Below are 23531 nucleotides of genomic sequence, written 5' to 3' on the forward strand. Positions count from 1 at the left end.
TCACTGTCATCCATCATCTCTATTTTGAAGCTCACAATTCTGCTCCAGCTGTGGATGATATGCATTATATATTTGATTCTCGACTGTACTACCGCGCTTGAAAGTACTAAGAGAGGCAGTTTCGTCCCCATTCTTGAGTACCCTTCCGTTGCATGCCCTTAGACGATGTTCGACAGCAAGCTGTACTATCTGTAGTGCTGCGTTACTGCAAGGTTTAGATGGCTCAGCCACTAGTTGAGGGATGCCTAAGGCAGTGTCCTCTTCTTCTGTGGCATTTTCTAATCAGTTTAGTGGCTCATAGGCACAGTTGAAGTCCTCACATACAATTGCGGTGTCACTAGAGTCTACAAGATTCAGGGAGGTACCTACAGCCTGATTCATGAAGCGAAATAGCGCCCGCAATGGCTGCGAAAACGCAATTGCGGGTGCAAAACACGGAATCGGCATTCAAGTACGAAATAGCGAAATCGCTAAAAAATAATAGCGATCGGAATAGCGATTACGCTGTAATAGTCGCAGACTCCGGGAAGTCGAGCAATAGCGATACGGAAATAGCGACCAACCACGGAATCTGCGAAATCAATAGCGAAACGCAATATTGTCTCAATCGGCATTCATGAAAGAAATACATTAGCGAAAAAGCGCTAAATCGCACGTTTGCGCGGCGCAATTTAAGGACAACTCAAAGCAGGTGGTAACCATAAAAGCCATGATTAACCAAAATTTGAAAAACTGTTAGCCAATCACCAACAGGTCCAGGCCTGACCAATCACACATAAGGACATTCAGCAGCAGCATTAGGCGTTCCACAATGCCTGGGATGTACATGGTGGTGAGGCGGCGAAGGCTACAGCGAGCAGCACGGAGGAGACGCATGAGGCAGGCAAGGATTTACCGGCAGCGGGTCACCTTGCTGGGCCAAACCAGAGAACAGATTTATGCAAAATACAGGCTGAATGGGGAAATGATCACCTGGCTGATACAAGAACTCGACCCCATCATGCAGCACCCAACAAGGCGAAACAATTCTGTGCCCACACATGTGCAGGTATTGTGCAGCCTGCACCTCCTGGCCTCCGGCAGTTTCCAGGGCATAGTAGCCGCTGCTGGGGGGATATCCCAGCCCACCATGTCACGCTGCCTCCACACTTTTGTTGACGCCATGCTCAGCCAGCTCCACCGGCACATCACATTTCCCACGAGCCAACAGGAATTGGACCTGACAAAACTACAATTTTATAATGTTGCCCATTTTCCCCATGTCCTCGGCTGCATAGACTGTACCCACGTCGCCATCTGCCCACCAGCTGGCACGGAGTATATGTACCGCAACAGGAAGTCCTACCACTCCCTCAACATACAGATGGTCTGCAATGCCAAGACCATCATCACTGACATTGTGGCCCAGTACCCAGGGAGTACCCATGACTCCTTTATCTTCAGGCACAGCGGACTCCACACACGACTGATCAGGGGAGAGTTTGGGGAAGGACACCTACTTGGTAAGTACACTTTGTCGACAATGTCACATTGCTATGAAGTAACTGCGCTGCACAGGCAATCAACATCTGCTCCTCTCATTCAGGTGACAGTGGCTACGCCCTACGGGAATACCTCCTGACCCCTTACCTCAACCCTGCCACACCTCAGCAACGCCGCTACAATGTTGCGCACATCCGGACAAGGAACTGTATTGAAAGGACATTTGGCCTGCTCAAGAGCAGGTTCCGTATACTGCACAAGAGAGGTGGGGCCATGTATTACAGTCCTGCAGCGTGCTGCCGCATTGTGGCTGTCTGTGCAATGCTTCATAACATTGCAACCAAGCGCCGGATACCAGTTGACATATCAGGCAGTGAATCTGAGGGGGACGACCGGCCACCAGCACATGCGCACCATGCACGCGGGGAGAACCCAGCTGAAGGCCACAGACGTCGCAACCACATCACAGCTAACAATTTCTAGCCCACCCCCCTCCCCCACCCCACATATCACAATTGCATGCAAAATGTAATGATTACACAAGGCGAATGTGTGCAGCAAAATAAATGTATTTGTTTGATTCACAAGAAAAAAGGGTCATGGTAACAACTATTTACAAAATGCAGTATTCCTGCATACTGCATGAGACGGTTCATGGCAGGCTTAGCTTCAGCCTGCGCCTGTGTCCCTGACACAATGTCATTGGCGCCTCCGGCGCACAATTCCCAGGCGCCTGTGAGGCTCTTCCTCATCCTGGGCAGCTGTACCAGGCGTAGCCCTGGTGCTGCGCCTAGGTGGGGGGGCCTGCGTGGCAGAGTGGCTGCTGACACTCGAGGCACCCTCACTCGCATCGTCTCCCCCCACAATGGCCGGTAGCACAGGTGCATGCAGTGCGGTGACGGCGGTGGTCAAGTGCTCCAGCACCCGGGTAATGTCCTCGCAGCACTGGACCAGTTGGTGCTGCTGGGTCAACGAGCGCCGCGCCAGCTGGGTGGTGGCAATTGCTGACACATAATTGGAGCAACTATAGGTGGACAGCCGGCTCAGCAGCTGGTGGTGGCGCCTGCTTGCAACACTGCGGTGCTTCACCAGCGCTGCAGTATTGTCCTCCATAGCCGCCGTCATGCGGTCCATGACCGCCGTCATGCGGTCCATCCGCTCGCCGACTCCCGCCACATTGCGGCCAATCTTATGCAGCTGGAGCTGGATGGCTCCTTGCTGCTGCGACTGGCGCTGGTGTATTCGGAGCATGCGCCGCTCCACGCTCATGCAGGCATGGAGATGCCCATTGCCCCTCCTGCTGTTGGGCGGCTGTGTAGCGGATGTGGCTGGCCCAGATCTTGTTGGACGTGCTGCAGGTGTTGTAGCAGCTGGTGTTGCAGGTGCGGCAGGCACTGGAGGCACATTGGTGGGGTGCCTGGCTCTGGCAGCCGGTGTGCCTGCAGATGTTGCAGCAGGTAAGGCGGGGGCCTGGCCTTGGTAGCCGGTGGGCCTGCAGATGTTGCAGCAGGTAAGGCGGGGGGCCTGACCTTGGCAGCCGGTGGGCCTGCAGATGTTGCAGCAGGTAAGGCGGGGGGCCTGGCCTTGGCAGCCGGTGGGCCTGCAGATGTTGCAGCAGGTAAGGCGGGGGCCTGGCCTTGGCAGCCGGTGGGCCTGCAGATGTTGCAGCAGGTAAGGTGGGGGGCCTGGCTGCTGGTGTTGGCGCTGCCGCAGGGGCTGGTGGCTGGGTATCAGGTAGGGATTCCTCCTCCTGGGCCTCCTCATCAATCAGCAGCCTCTCGCTGTCACTGCTATCACCCGCACCTGTGAGGGTAAGTGGATACTCATTAGGTGCATGTGACTGTCAGACGTGCAGATGTTACATGCATGCTGGGTGTCATTCCCTGGGTGGCTGTGTATTTGCGCACTTTGGTACCTTTCTGGCCGCATTGTGGTACTACTACATTGTGGACATACTACGTCTCCCACAATGCTTCAGGGCATTTCCTGATGCACAACATAGGCATGACTAAGGGCCAATGAGTGAGCCTATTTGGTCAGGGGCGGTCATAGGGGACAGGGTCGCAGTCGCATGCCACTTACCTTGGGTGTCTTGGGTGGGGCGGGAGGAGTCCAGAGGGGTCACGCCAACACACGCCTCCCTCTCCAAGGTGTCCTCTACCTGGTCCTCCAGGGGGGTGTTGGGTGGGACAGTCGGTCCACCACCTCCGGTGCCTGATGCCTCACCAAGGCGCTCCGCCACCCTCTCCTTGGCACGCCCTCGGAGGTCGTACCACCGCTTTTTCAGCTCCTCCAGAGACCTGTCCGCAACGCCCACAGAGTTGACGCTGGAGGCAATCCCCACCCAGATCCTCCGCTTCTCCTGCTCTGGGACCCTCCGGGAGTTGGCACCAAACAGCTGGTCGTGGTTGGCCACCACCCCTTCTATAAGGTTCTCCAGCTCCTGCTCGGAGAATTTCAGTTTGTGCTTGCGGCCAGCGCTGTTGCTGGGGCCTGGCTGAGGTTCGTCGGACATGGCGGTCGCTATTTCGGCGGGGTCGGGAGTCGCTAACGGCAGCTTTCCGTCGTGAACACTCGACTGATAGCGTCACTGTGGTGTTTGGGGGTGGGATTTGGCTGCTTCCTGGTTGTGATGTCATCACGGTGCTCGGAATGCGTCTTCCCGTTTTCCAGATCCCGCGAGATTGCGACTCGCATTCCCGATCGCACGGGATTGCGAGTCGCTATCCCGTGCGATCGGGATTGCGAGTCGCAATCCCGTGCGATCGGGATTGCGAGTCGCAATCCCGATCGCAGGTAGCCGGAAATAGCGATTTTTCTGCGTTTTTTGTAGGTCGCTAACGGCTTTAGCGCCCGCGTGCGAGTCGCTATTTTTTCCCCGAAAAGTACATGAATGCCGTTTTGCGTTTCCTCAATAGCGAGTCGCTATTAATCGCTATTAGGGACACGCAAAACGGCCCGTACATGAATCAGGCTGCTAGTGTGTTAATACTCTCCAAATTTAACGTTTGCCAAATCGGCCTATTATAGATATTGAACAAATACAGTTTTTCATTGTTTTCCTCTAGATACATTGCGAGGAGGTCTGGTGAATCTGTAATAAAATTCATAGATCGCATCCCCAGTGTTAATTTAGTCCATATTACAAGGCCCCCCGATGGTCTCCCACTCTGCGTGGGAGTTGCATTCTTGTAAAATGTTTTGTAACCTAACTTATGTGGCGGTATAAGTATCCATGTCTCCTGAAAAAGACAGATGTCAAGTTTGTTTATGTAGCTATGCCAGTCAGGGTCTACAAGCTTTTGCTTTAGGCCAGCTACGTTCCAGGATACTATAGTTATACTTGTTTGCCCTACTGCAGTCGTTTTTAGTGTTGGAATATTAAAATCTATAGTAGAATACGCGCCCTCGCGTCCTGGGGTTTCCTCCAGCTCATTTAGATAATTTAAGTCGCTGGCAACACTCTTTGTGCTTGTAACAGATTGGGGACCAATGTCATGTGATCTAGGCACTATTCGTTGGAGTTCTCTACTCAGCCTAGTTTCATTCTGAATTGGGGGCGAAGGCTGCGATCTGGTGTATTGCTGGATTCCCTCCAGAAGCCAATCGTTATGTTCTAGATTAGAAATACTAGATCTTCTATCTTGCAGTAATAGCGACTGGGCATATCTGTTGTGGATACACCGTTTAAATTCGATCGACGAAGAGTAAGGGGAACAAGTATGAACTTCCAGGTTAACTAGTTTGTCGACCAATTCTGGTCCTATTAATGTCAACTCTATGTAATCTACTGGTTGTCCTGCTAATATATACCTACGCGCCCTGATAATATCCTCGCGGATTATTGAGCGGCAGCCCCTGACATGGCAGATCCAATGGATTGCTTTATTAATCAAAGGGCCAGATGCATCAAAGGGTTTTCCCCATTCTGTGTCTATGGGAAAATGTGTTGATGCATATGGCCCAAAGTGTCTTTCTTCTCTGGCTCTTGCCTTGTGCCCAGCCAATGGGGGTGGCCCTGCCCTGCCTGCCGTTGATGAGCGCAGACGGGCCAGGCCCGCTGGCACACGTCCACTGCTGCGGGAGCCCCCTCATCCTTTTAAAGCTTTTCCTGGCACTCAGAAAGTGCTGTGTTGGCCGAGGCAAGAGCCGCGATGGAGGGCAGTAAATGTAATCGCCCTGGTGTGCTGCAACAAAGTGGTGGTGCTGCAGTAGGCGTCCTGTGCTGCGTGAGCAACCTTGTCCTTTTAAAGTGCTTCCTGGCACGCAGAAAGTGCGGTGGAGGGCCAAAACCGGCCCCGGCAAAGTGCTCGGCCGGCCCCCGGGGGGAGGTCTGAGCTCTTTGCGGGGGCGGTTTTCGGCCGATTTTTTTGCAGGGCCGATTTTGCAGCTATGCTGCATAAACAGCTCTGTTACAAAACCGGCCCCAGGAGCCAAAAACCGGCCCCCACCCTTGCGGCGCACCGGGTGATTGCCCGGTGCCCGCAACGGCCAGTCCGGGCCTGGGTAGATGTAGTCCCCCTGGGTGTGCGGCAACAAAGTGGTAGTGCTGCAATGGGCATATAACTCAAGTGTACTCAGGAAGAATAATCAGTTTGAAAAAAATACCACATGTAGTACACAATATTTATGGGATACTGTGTCTTAGTAAACTGTTTTATGAAGAGATTACTGAGGCTATGGCCGCAATCTAGATACAGCGTCCATCTGCATTAAAGCAGATGTGTTCGACGGTGTCACAAAAGGGCATGGCCACACTAAAGTGAGGGCAATCACGAATTAAAGACAGTCGATGAGACCACAAACGAAATGCCTGTGACATTTGACACTGGAATTTATCAACCACATACTTAATCCCCTACCCACACATCCACTAAAATTAGTAGTGACTCTTGAACCCAAATGAATGCTCAAGTGTATACTGAGGGCACAGGGCTAGCAACTAATTGCTGAATAATCCATCATGCCCCTTCACTCTGTCAATAGAGGTTGGAATATAAAAGACCATTTTTTTTCTTAAAACTCTGCCAATAATAAAAACATAAACAGACGGCAAAAGACGAATAAACAAGTATTTAATAATTTTACTTGTGCAACTAAAACCGTAACTAAAACAAAATAATATATAATACTTGAGTAAGCACAACAGTGCACTACAATTGAATTTTCAAACACAAATCATGGATCTTTAATCTGGCGTCGCGCCCTACTTTCGGCTGTAGTTGTGTATGTTTTAGGTTGCTAATTGATCCTAAGGATCTCTCGTGCAGTAATATACTCTCCATTCTTCCTCCGATGTGTGTTAGACATTGGCAAACAAATAGTAAATACTAATCTGCTGGGAGTTTTGGAACCTTCAGGATACAAGACGCAAGAAAGAAACGAATTTCGGACGTCTAGTCAACATCTTACATTTACAAAAGAAGTGACAAGTAATTGCAGCCATCCCGCGAGGAGCTCAGTTTCGGTAATTATGTTCTTCCGTTTCAAAGAACAATAGAGGTTTCACATGTATAATGTAAGAAAATTGCACGCAGGATCTGATAATAATGCCGAACGCACGCTGATGACATTGTGTGAAGCGCAGAAGACGTAGTGACACAATTACGACGAGGCAATGCTGCGTGGTGTCCAATGCCGCTCAAAAACGATGACAACAAAAGCAGAAGAAATATGGAGGATTTAAGGCGCACTAGGGGTTGGGGAAGTCGAAGTTAATATAAGCAATACAATATTTATATAATAGTTTATGATCTGTTGCCATTAAATACACAAAGATAGCATTATATGTATAATACACAGTAGAAATGCTTAAGTATTTTATACATTAGCCCGCGCGTTGCTCCCCAATGGATGGAGGATGGAGACAAAGATGGCCGAGGATCTCTTGCACTCAGCAGTGGCCCTTCCATATGGGCTGAGGCCCCCCTTTTCCCGGCAAGTAGAGTGTCTGTCAGGCTAAACAAAGGAAAGGTCCGCATAGGCCAGCAGAGGGAGTACCTGCAGGGCGGTGACGTGGGGAGGGGGAGGGGCAGGGTGGGGAGTAGTAATTTATGGATTACGGAGTTTTACAGGTAAGTAAACATTTAAATAAATAAAACGAATTTCGTTGCCTGCACTGCATAGCATTTTGGGATGCAGTGCACTCAACAAAATTCATTTTATTTATTTAAATTTTTTCTTACCTGGGAAGCTCCGTAATCCATACATTACTACCACCCACCCTGCTCCTCCCCCTCCCCACGTCACCGCCCTACAGGTACTCCCACTGCCGGCCGCGGCTGGGAAAGGTCAGCCTGACAGACACTCTTTACGTTCGGGTCAGACAGCCAGGAGCTGTACATGTTCAAAATAGGCAGGCTCCATGCTGCCTGAGCTGAACTTTGCTGGACTGAGGATTTCAGAGCCCTGCGGGCCTAAGCTCCTCAGCCTGGCAAAAGTGCCCAGAGGCACTACACCTCAATGATGAGGGGGGAAGTCACTGATTGCCTGGGGGCTTTAGTTTTAAGCCCTGAAGTCCCCAGGGCTGGGTTTCAGTTTGTGACAACTTGTCATAGAGTAGGGTGGGGTCAGCAGTTTCACTCCATTGGGGTGCTTCCCACCGACTCCATCCCACTCTGTGATGAGTGTGAGACAGCTGCCTTCCATCATTGCTGACCTAAGAGAAGGCTGCAGTCCCTACCCTCCTGGGTCCTCTGAGGTCTTTTTCTCCAGGAGCTGTGCAGCAGGTAAGATTTATGTTCTTGGATGTTTGGTGCATATGTGCATGTAAAAAGGTATGAATATCTTGTGAGTGAGCGTGTGTGTGAATGCATGGGTGTGAGTGAGTGTTTATGTGTGGCCCCCCACTCCTCTCCCTGGTAAAAATACTTGCTGCCACTGATTTTACTCCTAAAGCTGACCTACTTTTCTTCCTGCCATTGCTCCAGATAAGGCTGAAATGAATGCTGAACCAGAAGAGTTACTGTTAGATGACATCTTGCTCCAGTCGAGATGGAAATCCAATTTGTCAATGTGGTGGGACACTAGCAGAGGTCTGTCTGCTTTCCACACACTATGGTGTACCCAAGCACATAGAGATAGTGTCAGTGGTGCACGTCTTCTACAGTACATTCCCTTTGTCTGAAAAGAAAACATGGAGTGGACAGGACTAAGAGAGGAGTGTGATGCAGCATCCTACAAATTATTCGGGCCACACCCTAAACTTTGTGGCACACCAGAGGTGAACAGGTAGGGAGAGCAATCAGAGGAGAATATCGCGCTCTGGTCTCTGGGGATTTGCTTTAAGGCCCTGCGTAAAGAATCATTGGCTGCTCTACATGCTTTGTCATACCACGATTTGGCATGGCGACGTGGCTGGGCACTGGCTCTAGAAAGCATCTCTTCTATCCTTGATAAAAGATTTGAGAAATTAGTTAAAATGAGAGCCGGGTTGCAAGGTATGAGGTTACAGCTGCTCACCAGGGCAGTACTGTTGCATACTACCTGAGACATAATGCTCTTCATTGTTTCTGTTTGTTTTTCATTTTTATGCCTGCTACTTCCAGCGTTTCCCCTGTTCCTGCCACTGCTGCCCTGGCCTGCCCCTCTTCCCGCGCCCGTTCTCCCGCCTCCCAGCTGAGCCTCTCTCCCCTCCCCTACATAATGCAGACTGCTGCGGCGGAGTGCTCATAAGACCTTGACTTCGATCATGGGCCTGCACTCTCCCCCGCAGCTCTTGCTCACTGTCGCTGCCTGTGGAGCCCCCGGCCCTGGGCGTTTGAGGCTGCTGCCTCCAAGGTTTTGTAATCGTGCGCTTCTGATTTATGTGAGATTACTGTTACTTAGTTTTCTTCTTGTGTCCGCTATTCCAGCATCTGCTTAGTTTTGTCTAGTCTGTGTTATTTCTATTTGGCTCTCTTTTTTGTGCCCGCTACTTCCAGCGTTTCCCCCGTTCCCACCACTGCTACCCCGGCCTCACCCCTCTTTCCACACCCGTTCGTACGCCTCCCAGCTGAGCATTTCTCCCCTCCCCCACATAATGCAGACCGCTGTGTGGTCACGCAGCAGATGAGTGCAGCGGGCACGTGGCTGGCACCGTGAAAGTCTCTCAGTGGCACAATTCCACCATAACTGCACTTACACGTCCAGTTCCACCCTTGTGACGACTACGCTTTTTTAATGACTACAGTCCGAGTTTTCTACCTCTCGTGTCCTATGACTGTAGTTTGGTTTTCGTCCTGGCAACTCCCACAGTGAACCACTATGCAGTGTCACACAACGTACAGTCACCAATTACCACATGTGTTGTGAGAGCTTATTCATTTATAAATGTGTATATGCTTTTTTTCCCCCTCTCTCCCCCCTAGGCAATAGAGGCTTTCATCTAATAGGCATTTATATAATGTCCTGATGATGGTCCCCATGACTCTTTAGTGGGATCGAAACGCTGTCGACCTCCTTACACACCTTACGCAAAAAACGTATCTCATATGTTACATGTTTGTGAAGGTGTCAGTTTGAAATTTCTGTGCATTTGTATTACTTCAGAAAACTGCAGCTTTTGCCTTAAAAGCCCTGCTTTGTCTTGTGTTTCCCTCACTGTATTGATCTGGATGTGTTTGGGTAGAGGCTTGTGCCCCACTACTCTGATCTGTTGAAGGAATCTTTTTTTGTGTATCTTTTTGATTGAAGTAAAGACCAAGACCTCTGTCCGGCTGGACATGTCATTCTGAATATAGAATCGATTGTGTCTATATTTATTGTTCTAAGTGTATTACTCTTTGCATGGGACCACTGTTGTTTTGAAAAAGTTTACTCCCCGAGGCCCCCTGCTGATTTACCCGGGGTCCCCTTGTTGACTTTAATATAATTTGCGCAATCGCTGGATTGCAAGGGCTCTTAGTTTAGCCTTCTACTTCGTCTAGTGGGCTCTCCCCTCCCTTCCCACATACCTCTCAGGTTGATACTCACGTTCACTCCTTATCCCTACCTTCTCTACCTATGTCTGACTCGCCCCTCTATACTCAGTTGAATATATCAAAAAGATTTGTGAAGGTCCATCCCTGTTCACAGACCAGGAAGAATATACTACAGCTACTAGCTCCAACCTCTCTGATGACTTAGAGAAACAGAAAAAGAAATATGTCCGATTAGAACTAATGACCTTAATGCTTACTGAATATTTGAAATCTAACACTATCCCACTAGGTCTACAGGTCAGGAATATTCCTGGGATATTTACTGACAATCCCAAATATATCACTGGATTTAGCCGTATAGGTACTACGTGTTCAAGACACTGGCTAGTCCTTGGTACTGAAACGGCCACAGAGGAACTAAAGAAACTGGGAGAAATTATCAAAGATCTGGAGAAGCAGATAAATGACAATAATACAGTTCCAGAGGCAAAAAAACTTTTAGAAAAGGTTGATAAAACAGTGCAGGAATTTCATCGAATAGAACAAAATAAAAAATCCAATAAAGTGAAAAAAGACATTAAATCATTTACCCCTGAAAGAACTTACCCTTACCTTCACAAAGATTTGTATACCAACCACAACTTTAATCACCACCAACCAAATCCCAGACCTTGGGGCCGTTTCAATAAAAGAAACACTGTGGTAGGATTCACAGACTCCTCAGCTGAATCTTCGGGCAATTCAGATTCCGGTGAGGGTTCTAGCAACACGACACGAAACCAGAATACTCATTTTTTAGCGAGGGGCAACTCAGAACACCCAAGGAGAGGCGGCGGCAAACAACGCTCAAGATGGCACAATCCCCCAGGGGAGCGACAAACCAGACACAAATTCTACCAGTGGTAACGGAAAGTGAGAACCTGAACATGACCATCCTCTTATTTAATCTTTCTGGCCATATTCTTTCTAGCCAGGAAATCTCCATCTTAAGTAAAGGCTTGTCATTTGTCCCAACCACTTACCCCAACTTCCTCGACCTCCAGTCTGAATTACTTGGGTTCTTTCGAAAAATCCGACTCCGAGCATTCTTTGAACTCAACCCTTCTGAACCCAAAAATGCCATTACACCATTCAGACCACCATCCACTTTCTCTCCCATGTCCAACATGATTCCAAAGGAAATCATCACCTTTGAAAAAGTGATTCTCAAAGAAACCTCTGGTTCGGCTAAATCACACATGTTCATCCCTTACAATATTTCCTTGGAAGAGAAACTGGCCATCACCTCCCTTAAAGACAATATTAGCCTCGTAATCAAACCAGCTGACAAGGGGGGTGGGATAGTGTTACAAAATATTGATAGCTACAAAACTGAGCTTCTACGCCAGGTCTCTAACACAGATCACTATTGCAGACTTCCTACTAATCCTACTAAAGCTTTACAGACCCTCATTAAGCAACCTACTACAGACGCATTTGAAAGAGGTTACCTGAGTAAACACGAACTGAGTTTTCTAAACGTCACCAACCCTCGAACTCCGGTGATCTACACACTCCCGAAGATCCACAAAAGACTGGATAGTCCCCCAGGCAGACCCATCGTGTCTGGCTGTGGTTCAGTGCTTGAACCACTAGGACACTATGTCAATTTCTTTCTCAAAGACTTTGTACCTACTACTGCATGCTTCATCAGAGACAGTATGCACATGATAAACTTAATTGAGAACCACCTGTTCAACCCTGAGACTGAGACTCTATGTACTTTGGACATAGAGTCGCTTTATACTAACATACCACAGAGGGAATCACTTCTGGTCATGGAAAGTATACTTGATACCAGACCATGTGCACACATAGTACCCACCTTATTTATTGTACAACTACTTAAAGTTTGTTTGACTCAGAGCTTCTTCATCTTTGATAATCAGTATTATCAGCAAGTTCGTGGTACATCCATGGGTGCAATTTTTGCTCCCACTCTAGCCATCCTGTATATGGATTGGCTGGAATGCAACACCATTCTTACAGATACAAACCCGTTCCATCAAGGGTTGGATACATGGAAACGGTACATAGACAATATTTTCCTTATCTGGGTTGGTGAAGATGACGTCCTCCCAGCACTCCTCCATTGGCTAAATAATAACTGTAATGGCCTTACTTTTACTCTGATGCATAGCAAGACTGAAGTCCTTTTTCTGGACCGCTGCATCAAACATGAAGAAGGATTACTTTTACGTCTCTATTCCGCAAACCCACGGAAAGAAATACGCTATTGAGTTATGGCAGCTGTCACTCCAGGGCCCTGAGGGACAGTCTGCCCTACTCCCAATTCTTGAGACTGAGAAGAAACTGCTTCCGAAAGGGGACTATTTCACTGAGGCCAACACACTGTCAGCCAAACTTAGATCCAGAGGCTACCCTCGCCGTCTAATAAAAAATGCAATGAAACGGGCGTGGTACTGTCCCCGAGAGGCCTTACTAGAACCCAAACCCAAGAAATCCACCGAAAAAATGGTGTGTGTCACAACTTTCTCTGCCATCTCCAATCAGATCAAGAAAACCATAAAGAAAAATTGGCACATCCTAAACTCCGGGGTATTTGAATGGGAGTCTCCTCTTCAGTTTCAAAAAAAGTAAAAACTTGAAAGACCAACTCGTGAGGGCGTCCTTACCTATTACCACCCTTGCGAATACCACACTTAATGACCACTGGTCATTACCGCCCCTGAGGGTTCACTCCAAATGTGGCTCATGTGTAGTGTGCGAATACTCTATTGACTGTAAGGAATTTGTGTTTAAGGATGTAAAAAACGTTCTTAAGACCTTCACTAACTGTAACAGTTGCAACGTTGTTTATGCTATTTTTTGTCCCTGCGATTTGATTTACGTGGGACAGACCAAACAAAAAATCAAACTCCGGATTTCCCAACACCGAAGCCGGATCAGATGCAAAACGGCAAATGCCCCTCTCGTTGAACATTTTCTAGACAAAGGAGACCGCGAAAATTAAGTCCGGTGGACAGTCATAAGCCAAGTGATCATACCTCCGAGAGGTGGAGACCTCACTCGGATACTCAATAAAGAGGAACTTAAATGGATACTCAAAACGGACAGCCTAAACTCAGGACTCAATCTGCAGGAGGATTGGACTATCCTGATCTAGGAACTTATGGTCTCCCTTTAGACCAGGATCCGCTCAAACCTAGACTTTCAATATATCTAAAGAAATTTTGTTTCTATGCAATTTCAGCTATGGCCAGCCAGCTGTAGTAATTTCACCTTGCCTATAATTTTTATTGTAATTTCACAAAACGTTAAGTTGGTTTTTATGTCACTTTCACTTCACAAGGTGCACTCCTCTCATCGTTTCTAGTCTTTCCCCCTCATTACCTTTCCATTTCAATCTCCTCGATTATATTCACCACTCCGAAATGGCTGCCAAAGCCATCTTCTATTCCCATGCCCTTACCTAGTGGAGCAGGCATTGTCCCCTCTCTATTTTCATGCCAGAGCTCCCACAACCTATCGGTCATTTCTGGCCCTTTTAATACCTGCTGCTTCCAGGCCAAGCAGAACCCGCATTGCATGGAAGGGAACTCCAGCCGACTAACCCGGTAAGTCCAGCCCTGTAGCTCCGCTCCCGAACCTAACTCTCCCCCTAACGGGCTCGATGGTTTTTCTTATCACTCCTTTTCCCCCACCTCCAGGCATTTCCCAAGTCGCGTTCTGACACACGAGTCAACGCGCATCCACCACAACCCATAATCAGGTAAGATTGAATTGCTTGCATGGCCTCCTTTGGGCATTCCTAGGCAATTTCGATTCCCTCGGCACCTTGAATTTCTATTTATCTCTTCTGCCTTTAGGTTTTAACTTGCCCGCCTTACCAAGGCCGATACCGCGACCCCTGCTTCTATCCTGAGTATACCGGGGTAGCCCCCTCGGTAAGCGGTTTTCTTTCTTTCTCTGAACTTCTGTGGTCACTGCGCCGCCATCACTTTTATCCCAATATGCACAGTTTGATCGTATATCACTATTCCTCCATTAGCTCTATCTGAGTGAATTCACTATGCCGTCATCACCTTTTGTTTAAATGTACAGTCCGATTCCATTACTTGTATCTATTACTGCAACTCGTTTTTTACACACTGCGCCGCAATCACTTTGTCTTGCCCTTGCCGGTTCACCTCTTAGTAATAAGGCTACACTGTCCTCCTCAATTGCCTCTAGTCTGTACATTGAAACACACTGTTCCTTTTAATTTTAGTTTCCTTGACCGCCTGACACGCATGTATTGACACCTTGATGATAGTCCCTCAGTGGCACAATTCCACCATAACTGCACTTACACGTCCAGTTACTACAGACCGAGTTTTCTACCTCTAGTGTCCTATGACTGTAGTTTGGTTTTCATCCTGGCAACTCCCACAGTGAACCACTATGCAGTGTCACACAACGTACAGTCACCAATTACCACATGTGTTGTGAGAGCTTATTCATTTATAAATGTGTATATGCTTTTTCCCCCCTCTCTCCCCCCTAGGCAATAGAGGCTTTCATCTAATAGGCATTTATATAATGTCCTGATGATGGTCCCCATGACTCTTTAGTGGGACCGAAACGCCGTCGACCTCCTTACACACCTTACGCAAAAAACGTATCTCATATGTTGCATGTTTGTGAAGGTGTCAGTTTGAAATTTCTGTGCATTTGTATTACTTCAGAAAACTGCAGCTTTTGCCTTAAAAGCCCTGCTTTGTCTTGTGTTTCCCTCACTGTATTGATCTGGATGTGTTTGGGTATAGGCTTGTGCCCCACTACTCTGATCTGTTGAAGGAATCTTTTTTCGTGTATCTTTTTGATTGAAGTAAAGACCAAGACCTCTGTCCGGGTGGACATGTCATACTGAATATAGAATCTATTGTGTCTATATTTATTGTTCTAAGTGTATTACTCTTTGCATGGGACCACTGTTGTTTTGAAAAAATGGCACGCCGAAGGAGCACCTAAGGCAAGCTCGTCTGTGCCCGTCCGCACCGGGACTGCACCCAGTGCCAGAACCCCTGGCCCCCGCGAGTACCACAACACCCAACGATGCTACGACGCCGACTTCCTCCACAGAATCAACACTGGCTGATCGTCAAACTGCTTCCAGGCCAGCCCGTCACTCACCCACAGACCCTTCACCTGCTGTAACTGCAGCTTCACCAGCCGCTGAGCACCCGCACACCCCACCCCACCCTCCAGAGCAGAACACAACCATCCCAGATGCATACAACTCAACACCCACTCAGTCCACAAGCACACCATCGAACTCTGGGACCTACGCGTCACACCCCGGATGTCGCCTTCTTAACAGAGACTTGGATGAACCCCTCCACGGCACCCGACATCGCCACAGCCATCCCAGATGGATACAAGATCACCAGAAGGGACCGCACCAACAAACCAGGAGGAGGAATTGCCATCGTCTACAGAAGTACCCTCAGAGTCTCGACCTGCACGACAGACACCTCCAGCACCGCCGAACACCTACACTTTCAGATCCACACCAACCCCAACACCACTCTCAGAGGAACACTCGTCCACAGACCCCCAGCCACAGTTCATCGACGCATCTCCAACAACGTCAACATGCATGCCCTTGCATCTTCAGACTACATTCTCCTCAGTGACCTGAATTTCCACCTCGAGAACACCGACGACAGCAACTCCGCCGCTCTGCTTGATAACCGCGCCAACCTTGGACTCAAACAGCTCATCACTAAGTATGGGCAAATTTTGCGGATCTGCGGTCCACAAAATTTGAGCGAAATCCCAGAGAAATCCGCGAACTCGTGGATTTTTTGCGATTTGCACTCTACTCAACTGGTGTACTCTACTGGCTAATCAGTAAGTTCTACCTCGTTGGGTAAATGTATAGTGCTTTTCCTACACTGCAGCTGCGTAAAGGGCCAGAAGATTTGTCTCCACTGACCATGTGTGCCTGTAACTTTGCCACCGTGCCAAAAGGCGCCGAGGTCCCTTGAGTGAGCTGTCCATCATAGTTGGGAAAGGGCGGGAAGACGTTTTATACCGCTAGTGTATGGTGTGGGGCTTCTATGCGTGTCAACATGCCTCTTGTGTATAAAGGGTCAGAGAGCAAGCAGGGCAGCAGGTCAGGAGAAAGCAGTCTCCTGGTCACAGGTACAACACGGGGATTGCGCTCGAGAAACTCATGGATGCAAAGACCTCCCTCAAGTATTACAGCTAATTTTCGACGGCAGATGTGGGGTTAAAGCACACTTGCCCAGCCTCGACCATGCTCACTAATGTTTTGGGCTGTTTAAAACGTTACTGAATTTGAGCTTCAACTCCGGGACCTCCTTTATTTATATCTGTAAGTGCTTCCTGTTGAGGTTTAATTTTTGGCCCACAGGAAGCACTTACAGAGTTAAGGCAGGTGCCCGAGTTGAAGCTAACTTTGTAACCATTTTAGAATGGCGCCGGCAAGCTGCCAGAGTTGAAGTTGCAACTTCAACTCTCGCAGCTTGCCGGCGCCATTCTAAAATGGTTACAAAGTTAGCTTCAACTCGAGCACCTGCCTTAACTGTAAGTGCTTCCTGTGGGGCAAAAAAAAAATCCACCCGCAAGCGGATTTGTGGATTTTTTGGCAATTTTGCGAGATTCGCGGATCGCGAAATTGCTGAAAATCCGCAAATTCCGTGAGCGGAACGGATTTTTGGCCCACACTTACTCATCGCGACACCTACCCACACCACCGGTTACACCCTCGACCCCATCAGCTCAGCCAGCAACCACGTCACCTTCAGTCACACCACCGAACTCCCCTGGACTGACCATCGCTGCGTCCTCTTCACCTTCAAGAAACCTGCCATCACCACAACCCGATAAGGATCCCCTACGGCAGCAGCAACAAGGTCACGGAAGACCAGCTCATCCCCACCCTCGCTCGAGACCCACCAACAAGCACCACTCATCCGAGCCACAAAAAGGACCTCCTTCAAGGAACGTATCAACAACAACGCGCACAACAGCAAAGAGCTCTTCAACATCGTGAAGGAGCTCTCCAACCCTAGATCCAACTCCTACGACATCCAGCCATGGCAAGACCTCCGCGACTCCCTAGCCACCTTCTTTCACCACAAGATCGCAGACATCCATGACAGCTTCAACATCCAGACCTTCCCAACAGCAGCCAACACTGCAGAAACAACAACCCCAGCCTCACCAACCACCTGCTCTCCTGGACCCACGTCAACGGCGAGGATACTATCAAGACCATGAACACCATCCACTCTGGCTCACCAACCGACCCCTGCCCTCACCACATCTTCAACAAAGTAAGACCCATCATCGCCCCCCAACTTTGGAAGATCATCAATAGCTCCTTTGAGGCCGCCACCTTCCCATAAAACTGGAAGCACGCTGAGATCAACGACCTACTCAAGAATCCCACAGCGGACCCAAAGAACCTCAAGAACGTCCGGCCCATCTCCCTCCTCCCATTCCCGGCGAAAGTCATTGAAAAGTTTATCAACAAGCAACTAACCCACTTTCTCGAGGAGAACAACATCCTGGACCAGTCCTAATCCGGCTTCCACAGCAACCGCAGCACCAAAACCACCCTCATCAACATCAGGACCATACTGGACAAAGGCAAAACTGTGGACCTCATACTCCCGGACCACTCGGCCGCCTTTGACACCATCTGCCACCACATCCTACGCACACGCCTACACAACGCACGACAATGCGACCAAACCCTTGACTGGATCACCTCCTTCCTCACCAACAGAACCTAGAGGGTCCGCCTCCCACCTTTCCATTCCTAAGCCACCAAGACCATCTGCGACGTACTCCAAGGATCATCTCTCAGTCCTACCCTCTTCAACATCTACATGGCTTCACTCGCCAATATCGTCGGCTCACACAATCTCAACATCGTCTCCTACACCAACGACACTCAACGGATCCTCTCCCTCACCAAAACCTCTGCTACTGCCAAAACCAACCTCCACAAAGGAATGAAGCCAGCTGGATGCAAACCATCTGCCTGAAACTCAGCTCGTACAAGACAGAAGTAATCATCCTTGGCTCCACCCCCTCAGCCTCGGACATCTCTTAGTCGCCAGCCGCACTGGGCACCGCACCCACACCCACCGACCACGCACACAACCTGGGAGTCATTCTGGACTCATCGTTCTCAATGACCCTGCAAGTCAACGCCATCTCCTCCTCCTGCTTCTACACCCTGGGCATGCTACGCAAGACCTACAGATGGATCCTCACCAAAACAAGAAGGACTGTCACCCAGGCCCTGGTCAGCAGCAGGCTGGACTACGGCAATGCCCTCTATGCATGAACCACGGTCAAACTCTAGAAGAAGCTCCAACGCATACAGAACACTTCCGCATGCCTCATCCATGACATACCCCGCCACAGCCACATCACTGCCCACCTGAGAGACCTGCACTGGCTCCCCGTTAACAAGAGGATCATCTTCAAGCTCCTCATGCATGCCCACAGAGAACTACACAACACCTGACCAGCATACCTCAACAAACGTCTCACCTTCTACACACCAAATTGCCAGCTGCGCTCTGTCGACCTCACCCTTGCTGCCGTCCCACGCATCCACAGGACCTCCAGTGGCAGATCCTTCTCCTACCTCACGGCCAAGATGTGGATCATCCTCCCCACACAGCTGCGACAGACCCACGACCTGCTGACACTCAGGAGACTTCTCAAGACCTGGCTGTTCAAGCACTAGCTGCATCCCCCACCCCACTCAGTGCCTTGAGACCCTCACGGGTGATTAGTGCGCTCTACAAATTATTGATTGATTGATTGATTGATTGATTCAGGTTCGCAGATCGCCATACCAACCTACTCACTGTATCCTTACTAGATAGAACCTGGGGGGCATAGACTAAAACTTATGATCTGCATGTGGCAACAGTATCTGTGCAGTAATGGGGTTGTGGTTGCTATACATCTGGGTAATGAGCTCACAGTAATTAATAATCAGAGATATGCTCCAAGAAGTAAAGATGTATTCTATGGTGCTCCCAGCAACCCGCCCTATGAAAGTTGGAATATGTCAATCAGTAAAGTTAGGGACATTGTTGGCCAGACCCCCTCAGCCAGGAGGGAAAATAAAATCCACCCCCTAGTATCCATCACATTACAGTCAATTTCATTAGCAATTTGATCAAAGGTGATTGGAGATAGAGAGAACGGGTGCCCCATTTGGCATTCGAATCCCCAGCCAGCATCAACTTAAGTGGCCATTCCGCCTGGGCCTCTTTCTCCACAAGCATGTCAATCGATACAAAGAGACCTTGAAAATTGCAATTGCCCTTACATGAAAAATTGTTGTTGTAGAGGTTTACCAGGTAGATATTATCAATTTAATTCCAGCTAAGGCAAAATGCCTGCACCTCCCTCTGCTCCGGAAAAAGTGGTAGAACAGCCAATATTGACTTTCTCTAGGCAGTCAGTCTACGTGTATCTCTGCCCAATGTGGATGGAATCACAGGCAAACTAAAGCACGTAATCCATTGAATACTATTTCATTTACCTCCCTGGTTTCCTGCATAAAAACTATACCAACGTTGGCAATAAATGATTGCCATTCTTCAATCAAGATTTTTTAGGCTAAACCTGCAAGGTTCCAGCTTAAAAAAAGTTACACGTGCATTATCTATTGGACCTTCGACCGTGGAAGTGCTCATGCCAGGCCCTTTGGGAAGATGATTTAGTGTAGGATTGCTGGTCAAATGGGCAACAGAGGAAGGACCATCAAGTACCCCACCCTTACCCAAGGCTCTTTGCGGAGATGATTCAGTACAGGTTTGGTAATCAATTGGGAAACAGAGATGGAACTGTCAGGTGCCCCACCCTTATCCAGTGCGCCGGAGCCACCATGTTTCTCACTAAACCATTAATCGATGTCCTCCATCTCAACCAAGACTGAGAATCTATTGTTCAGGGGTACCATCACTTGTGGGGGTAGTCCAGGCAAAACACTCTATTGTACGATCGAACCTTCAAGATTACAGAATGGGTTAACAAGATGCCGATAAAAAATGTCAAGTGTCAATATATTCCCAGAGTCAAATACCAGCCTGCAACCACATGACAGAAAACCCACAGGGATTGTTTAGTCGCAGTAAAACTCCACCCTTGACACCCACTTGCTTGGTAGTCATCCTTGAAGGGATAATTTTATCATGCGGAGGGCATGAGACCTTAATTCACCAGGGTGACGGAGTGAAGTACTCTGTTGCCCTGAGTACTCTGTTGCCCTGAGAGAGTCCCCACCTCCCAAATTCTGTGATGTTGTCAGACCTTTTAGACAGCTTTGTCAGGAACTGCTATCGCATCAGTGCAGTGTAGGTTTGATGGACAGCTCTGTCAACATGAGGAACCCGCATGGCAAACTTACAATGATTTATTTTTATTTTCGAAAACAAAAATCCAAATGTTTTTTTCAAAGGGGGCATTTTTTAATTTTCACTGCCTTTACTGCCAGATTTTACCTGGCTGTGACAGACAGTGAAAACTGGCCAGGCATTCGGCCACTCTAAGTCAGGTGGGTGGGGCATGGTAAAATCTCAGATGGCTCTTACTTTGTTGGGCCATTGGATTATGACTATTCTGTTTCTGCTATTGGAATTATGAATGTCCATCCAAATCTAAATGAGGCAGATGGACTGTCAGTTTGGCAACAGTGTACCTTCCTCACCAAACTATAACTCAGACCCCAAGTCCTTGATCAGGGGTTTAAGCTGTGCAAAGAGCTAGTGGAGATGGAGGTACACCAGAAAAGTGTCAAACCAGACAGCTACCTCGAAATGAATAGGCATAAAGGAGTTTCGGTGGATTCTATTCTATTGATGAATACTCTCTCACCAGTATGTAAAAGACCCTCTTAAAATCTAAAAATGTGCTACATTAAGAGTTGGCATATAAAGGACTTACTAAAATTGAAAGTGCAGGCAGAGCAGTGGAAGAAAAGATTAAAGGACTGCCTAGGACAGTAAATGACGTAGAGCATGAACAGAAGATGGCAGCACAAAAGACACTGAAGAACCAGGCATCAGGGGTGAAAGACACCTTGAAAGATCCCTTTACATTTAGATCCTGTGTAACTAAAGAAGTTTTCATGCAAGCGTGCATATTAAGGAGATGGAGTTGCTTACACAGTTTCCTGCATATACATAGATGAGAGAGATGACTGATGCTCTGAAGGACTCTTTGAGAGAACAGGCAGTGAATATACAAATCAGCAATGACAATGCCACCATTCTGGTTGGGATAGGGGTTGTTACCCAGAAGGTGGCAGAATTGGGGAAAAGGATCCCACAGCAGTTCTGAAAATAGAGGTGATGCAGTTGAGCAATTCTATGCTCTTGATATTTTTCAATATGAAACCTAACATATTGTGCCGAGAAATGGAGCTACTGGCACTCAAGAAATAAATCATAGCAAAGGAACTCAGGAAATCAATGAGATTGATGGTAAGTCTCATGCAAGACCTCAGACGTAAATACTCATTGTTTCACAACATGAGCCTTTCAAGGCCTTTTGGATAATCTTGGTTGAAAATAGGCATATCTTAGCACTACAAGAACATTCATTATGGTGGTCTTGGGCTGTGTTGCGATCCACTCTTCAGAAAGCTGATTCAAAAGATTAGTCTTTGGTGTTGATACTGAAGAGTGGATTTACTAACATTTTGCACTGGTGTCGCCTCTCAAAAGTGATGCATTATGCCACAAAATGTTTATTTGGGATTTGTTTTCGAATGCAGACCTTTGTTTGTGCTAGAAAGTAGCCTTAAAATAACAAAAAGTAACTCTTGAGCTGCTTGGCATGACTTTGCATAAGGCTATGTCCCATGGGTGGTAGACAGGTGTTCCAATGCAACCATCCATGCTTTTTGATGCAAAGCCCTATCTACTAATATTTGTAAACAGGGCCTTTATTCAAAATATAACACCTATTTGAGGCCGGTGTTAAAAAACTGAAATGTTTTCAACTGCAAATGATTCTGACTTTGCATGTGCTGCACCAGAGAGCACACATTAAAACTTGTAAACATTTGAAAATTGTCTAGGAATGGTATTTTGTACTGTATGGATACCCTTCTGGTGCAAAACTGTTTCAAATGGGACCTAGCCATTTAGTATGGCAGAATATTTTTGTTATAGATCACCCTGTTTTGGCATATTTATTGTGGCTGAGACCCCCTCCCTGAGTCTCACTCAAAGTAATTTTATGGCAAATTGGACTGTGCATGTTTACTCCCAGTGTCCACCATTTAGGATAAGGCCACTGCAACACAGCTAGGGTAGGGGATACTGGACTGGTCACACGTGAATATGTGTGCTCATGAGTTCAGGCTACACGTGAGACACTACAGTTTTGCACAGCCTGGTACCTGCACAAAGGTATTCTGCCTGTGGTAGTTTTAAACTGCACATTGAACCTGATTCAACCTGTCAAAATACTCCTTTTACAGACCTAAACCTTCCTCTTAAATATTAATAAGTCATCCATATGCCTGCCTTATTTCCCAGAAAGGCAATGTGCACATTCATAAGAGTAGGGCAGGTAAAAATTAATGTTGAAAATGTCCTTATGGTAAAATATGCCCAAGAACAATTTTCAATGGAGCAAGGCTGGCTTCTGCCACATGGAATCACTGGGCTACATTTTTTATTTAATAAATGTGTGTTGCTAGACCTAAAAACATTCTCCTGACACTCTTTTCAATTGGAATTTAAAATCCACCTTAGTAGTAAGGTTTTATTTTAAATTATTATTTTGGAAATGGGATTTTTAGTATCCAGGGCTGGTGGTGGGTCTCCCACTGGAAAATGCGGATTGGAGCCAGATAGCGCACTAAAAGACCTGCGTATAGAGGTAAAGTGAGTCTTCCTGACTAGATAGCTGGGGATGTGTTGGCCTCTGGACTGATTAAACATCAAAGGGGCTTTCCCCAGCACACACAAACAAACCTTACAGTAGTATTTTGTGTCACTAGCCAGGCTGGAGCCAAACCAAGAAAAGAGGGCAGAACTGAACTCAACCAATTTTAGGGTCAGACAAAAGGCTGTCCCCACCCACAGGCTAGAC

The sequence above is a fragment of the Lissotriton helveticus genome, chromosome 2_1, assembly GCF_964261635.1.
Source record: "Lissotriton helveticus chromosome 2_1, aLisHel1.1, whole genome shotgun sequence".
Lineage (NCBI taxonomy): Eukaryota > Metazoa > Chordata > Amphibia > Caudata > Salamandridae > Lissotriton > Lissotriton helveticus.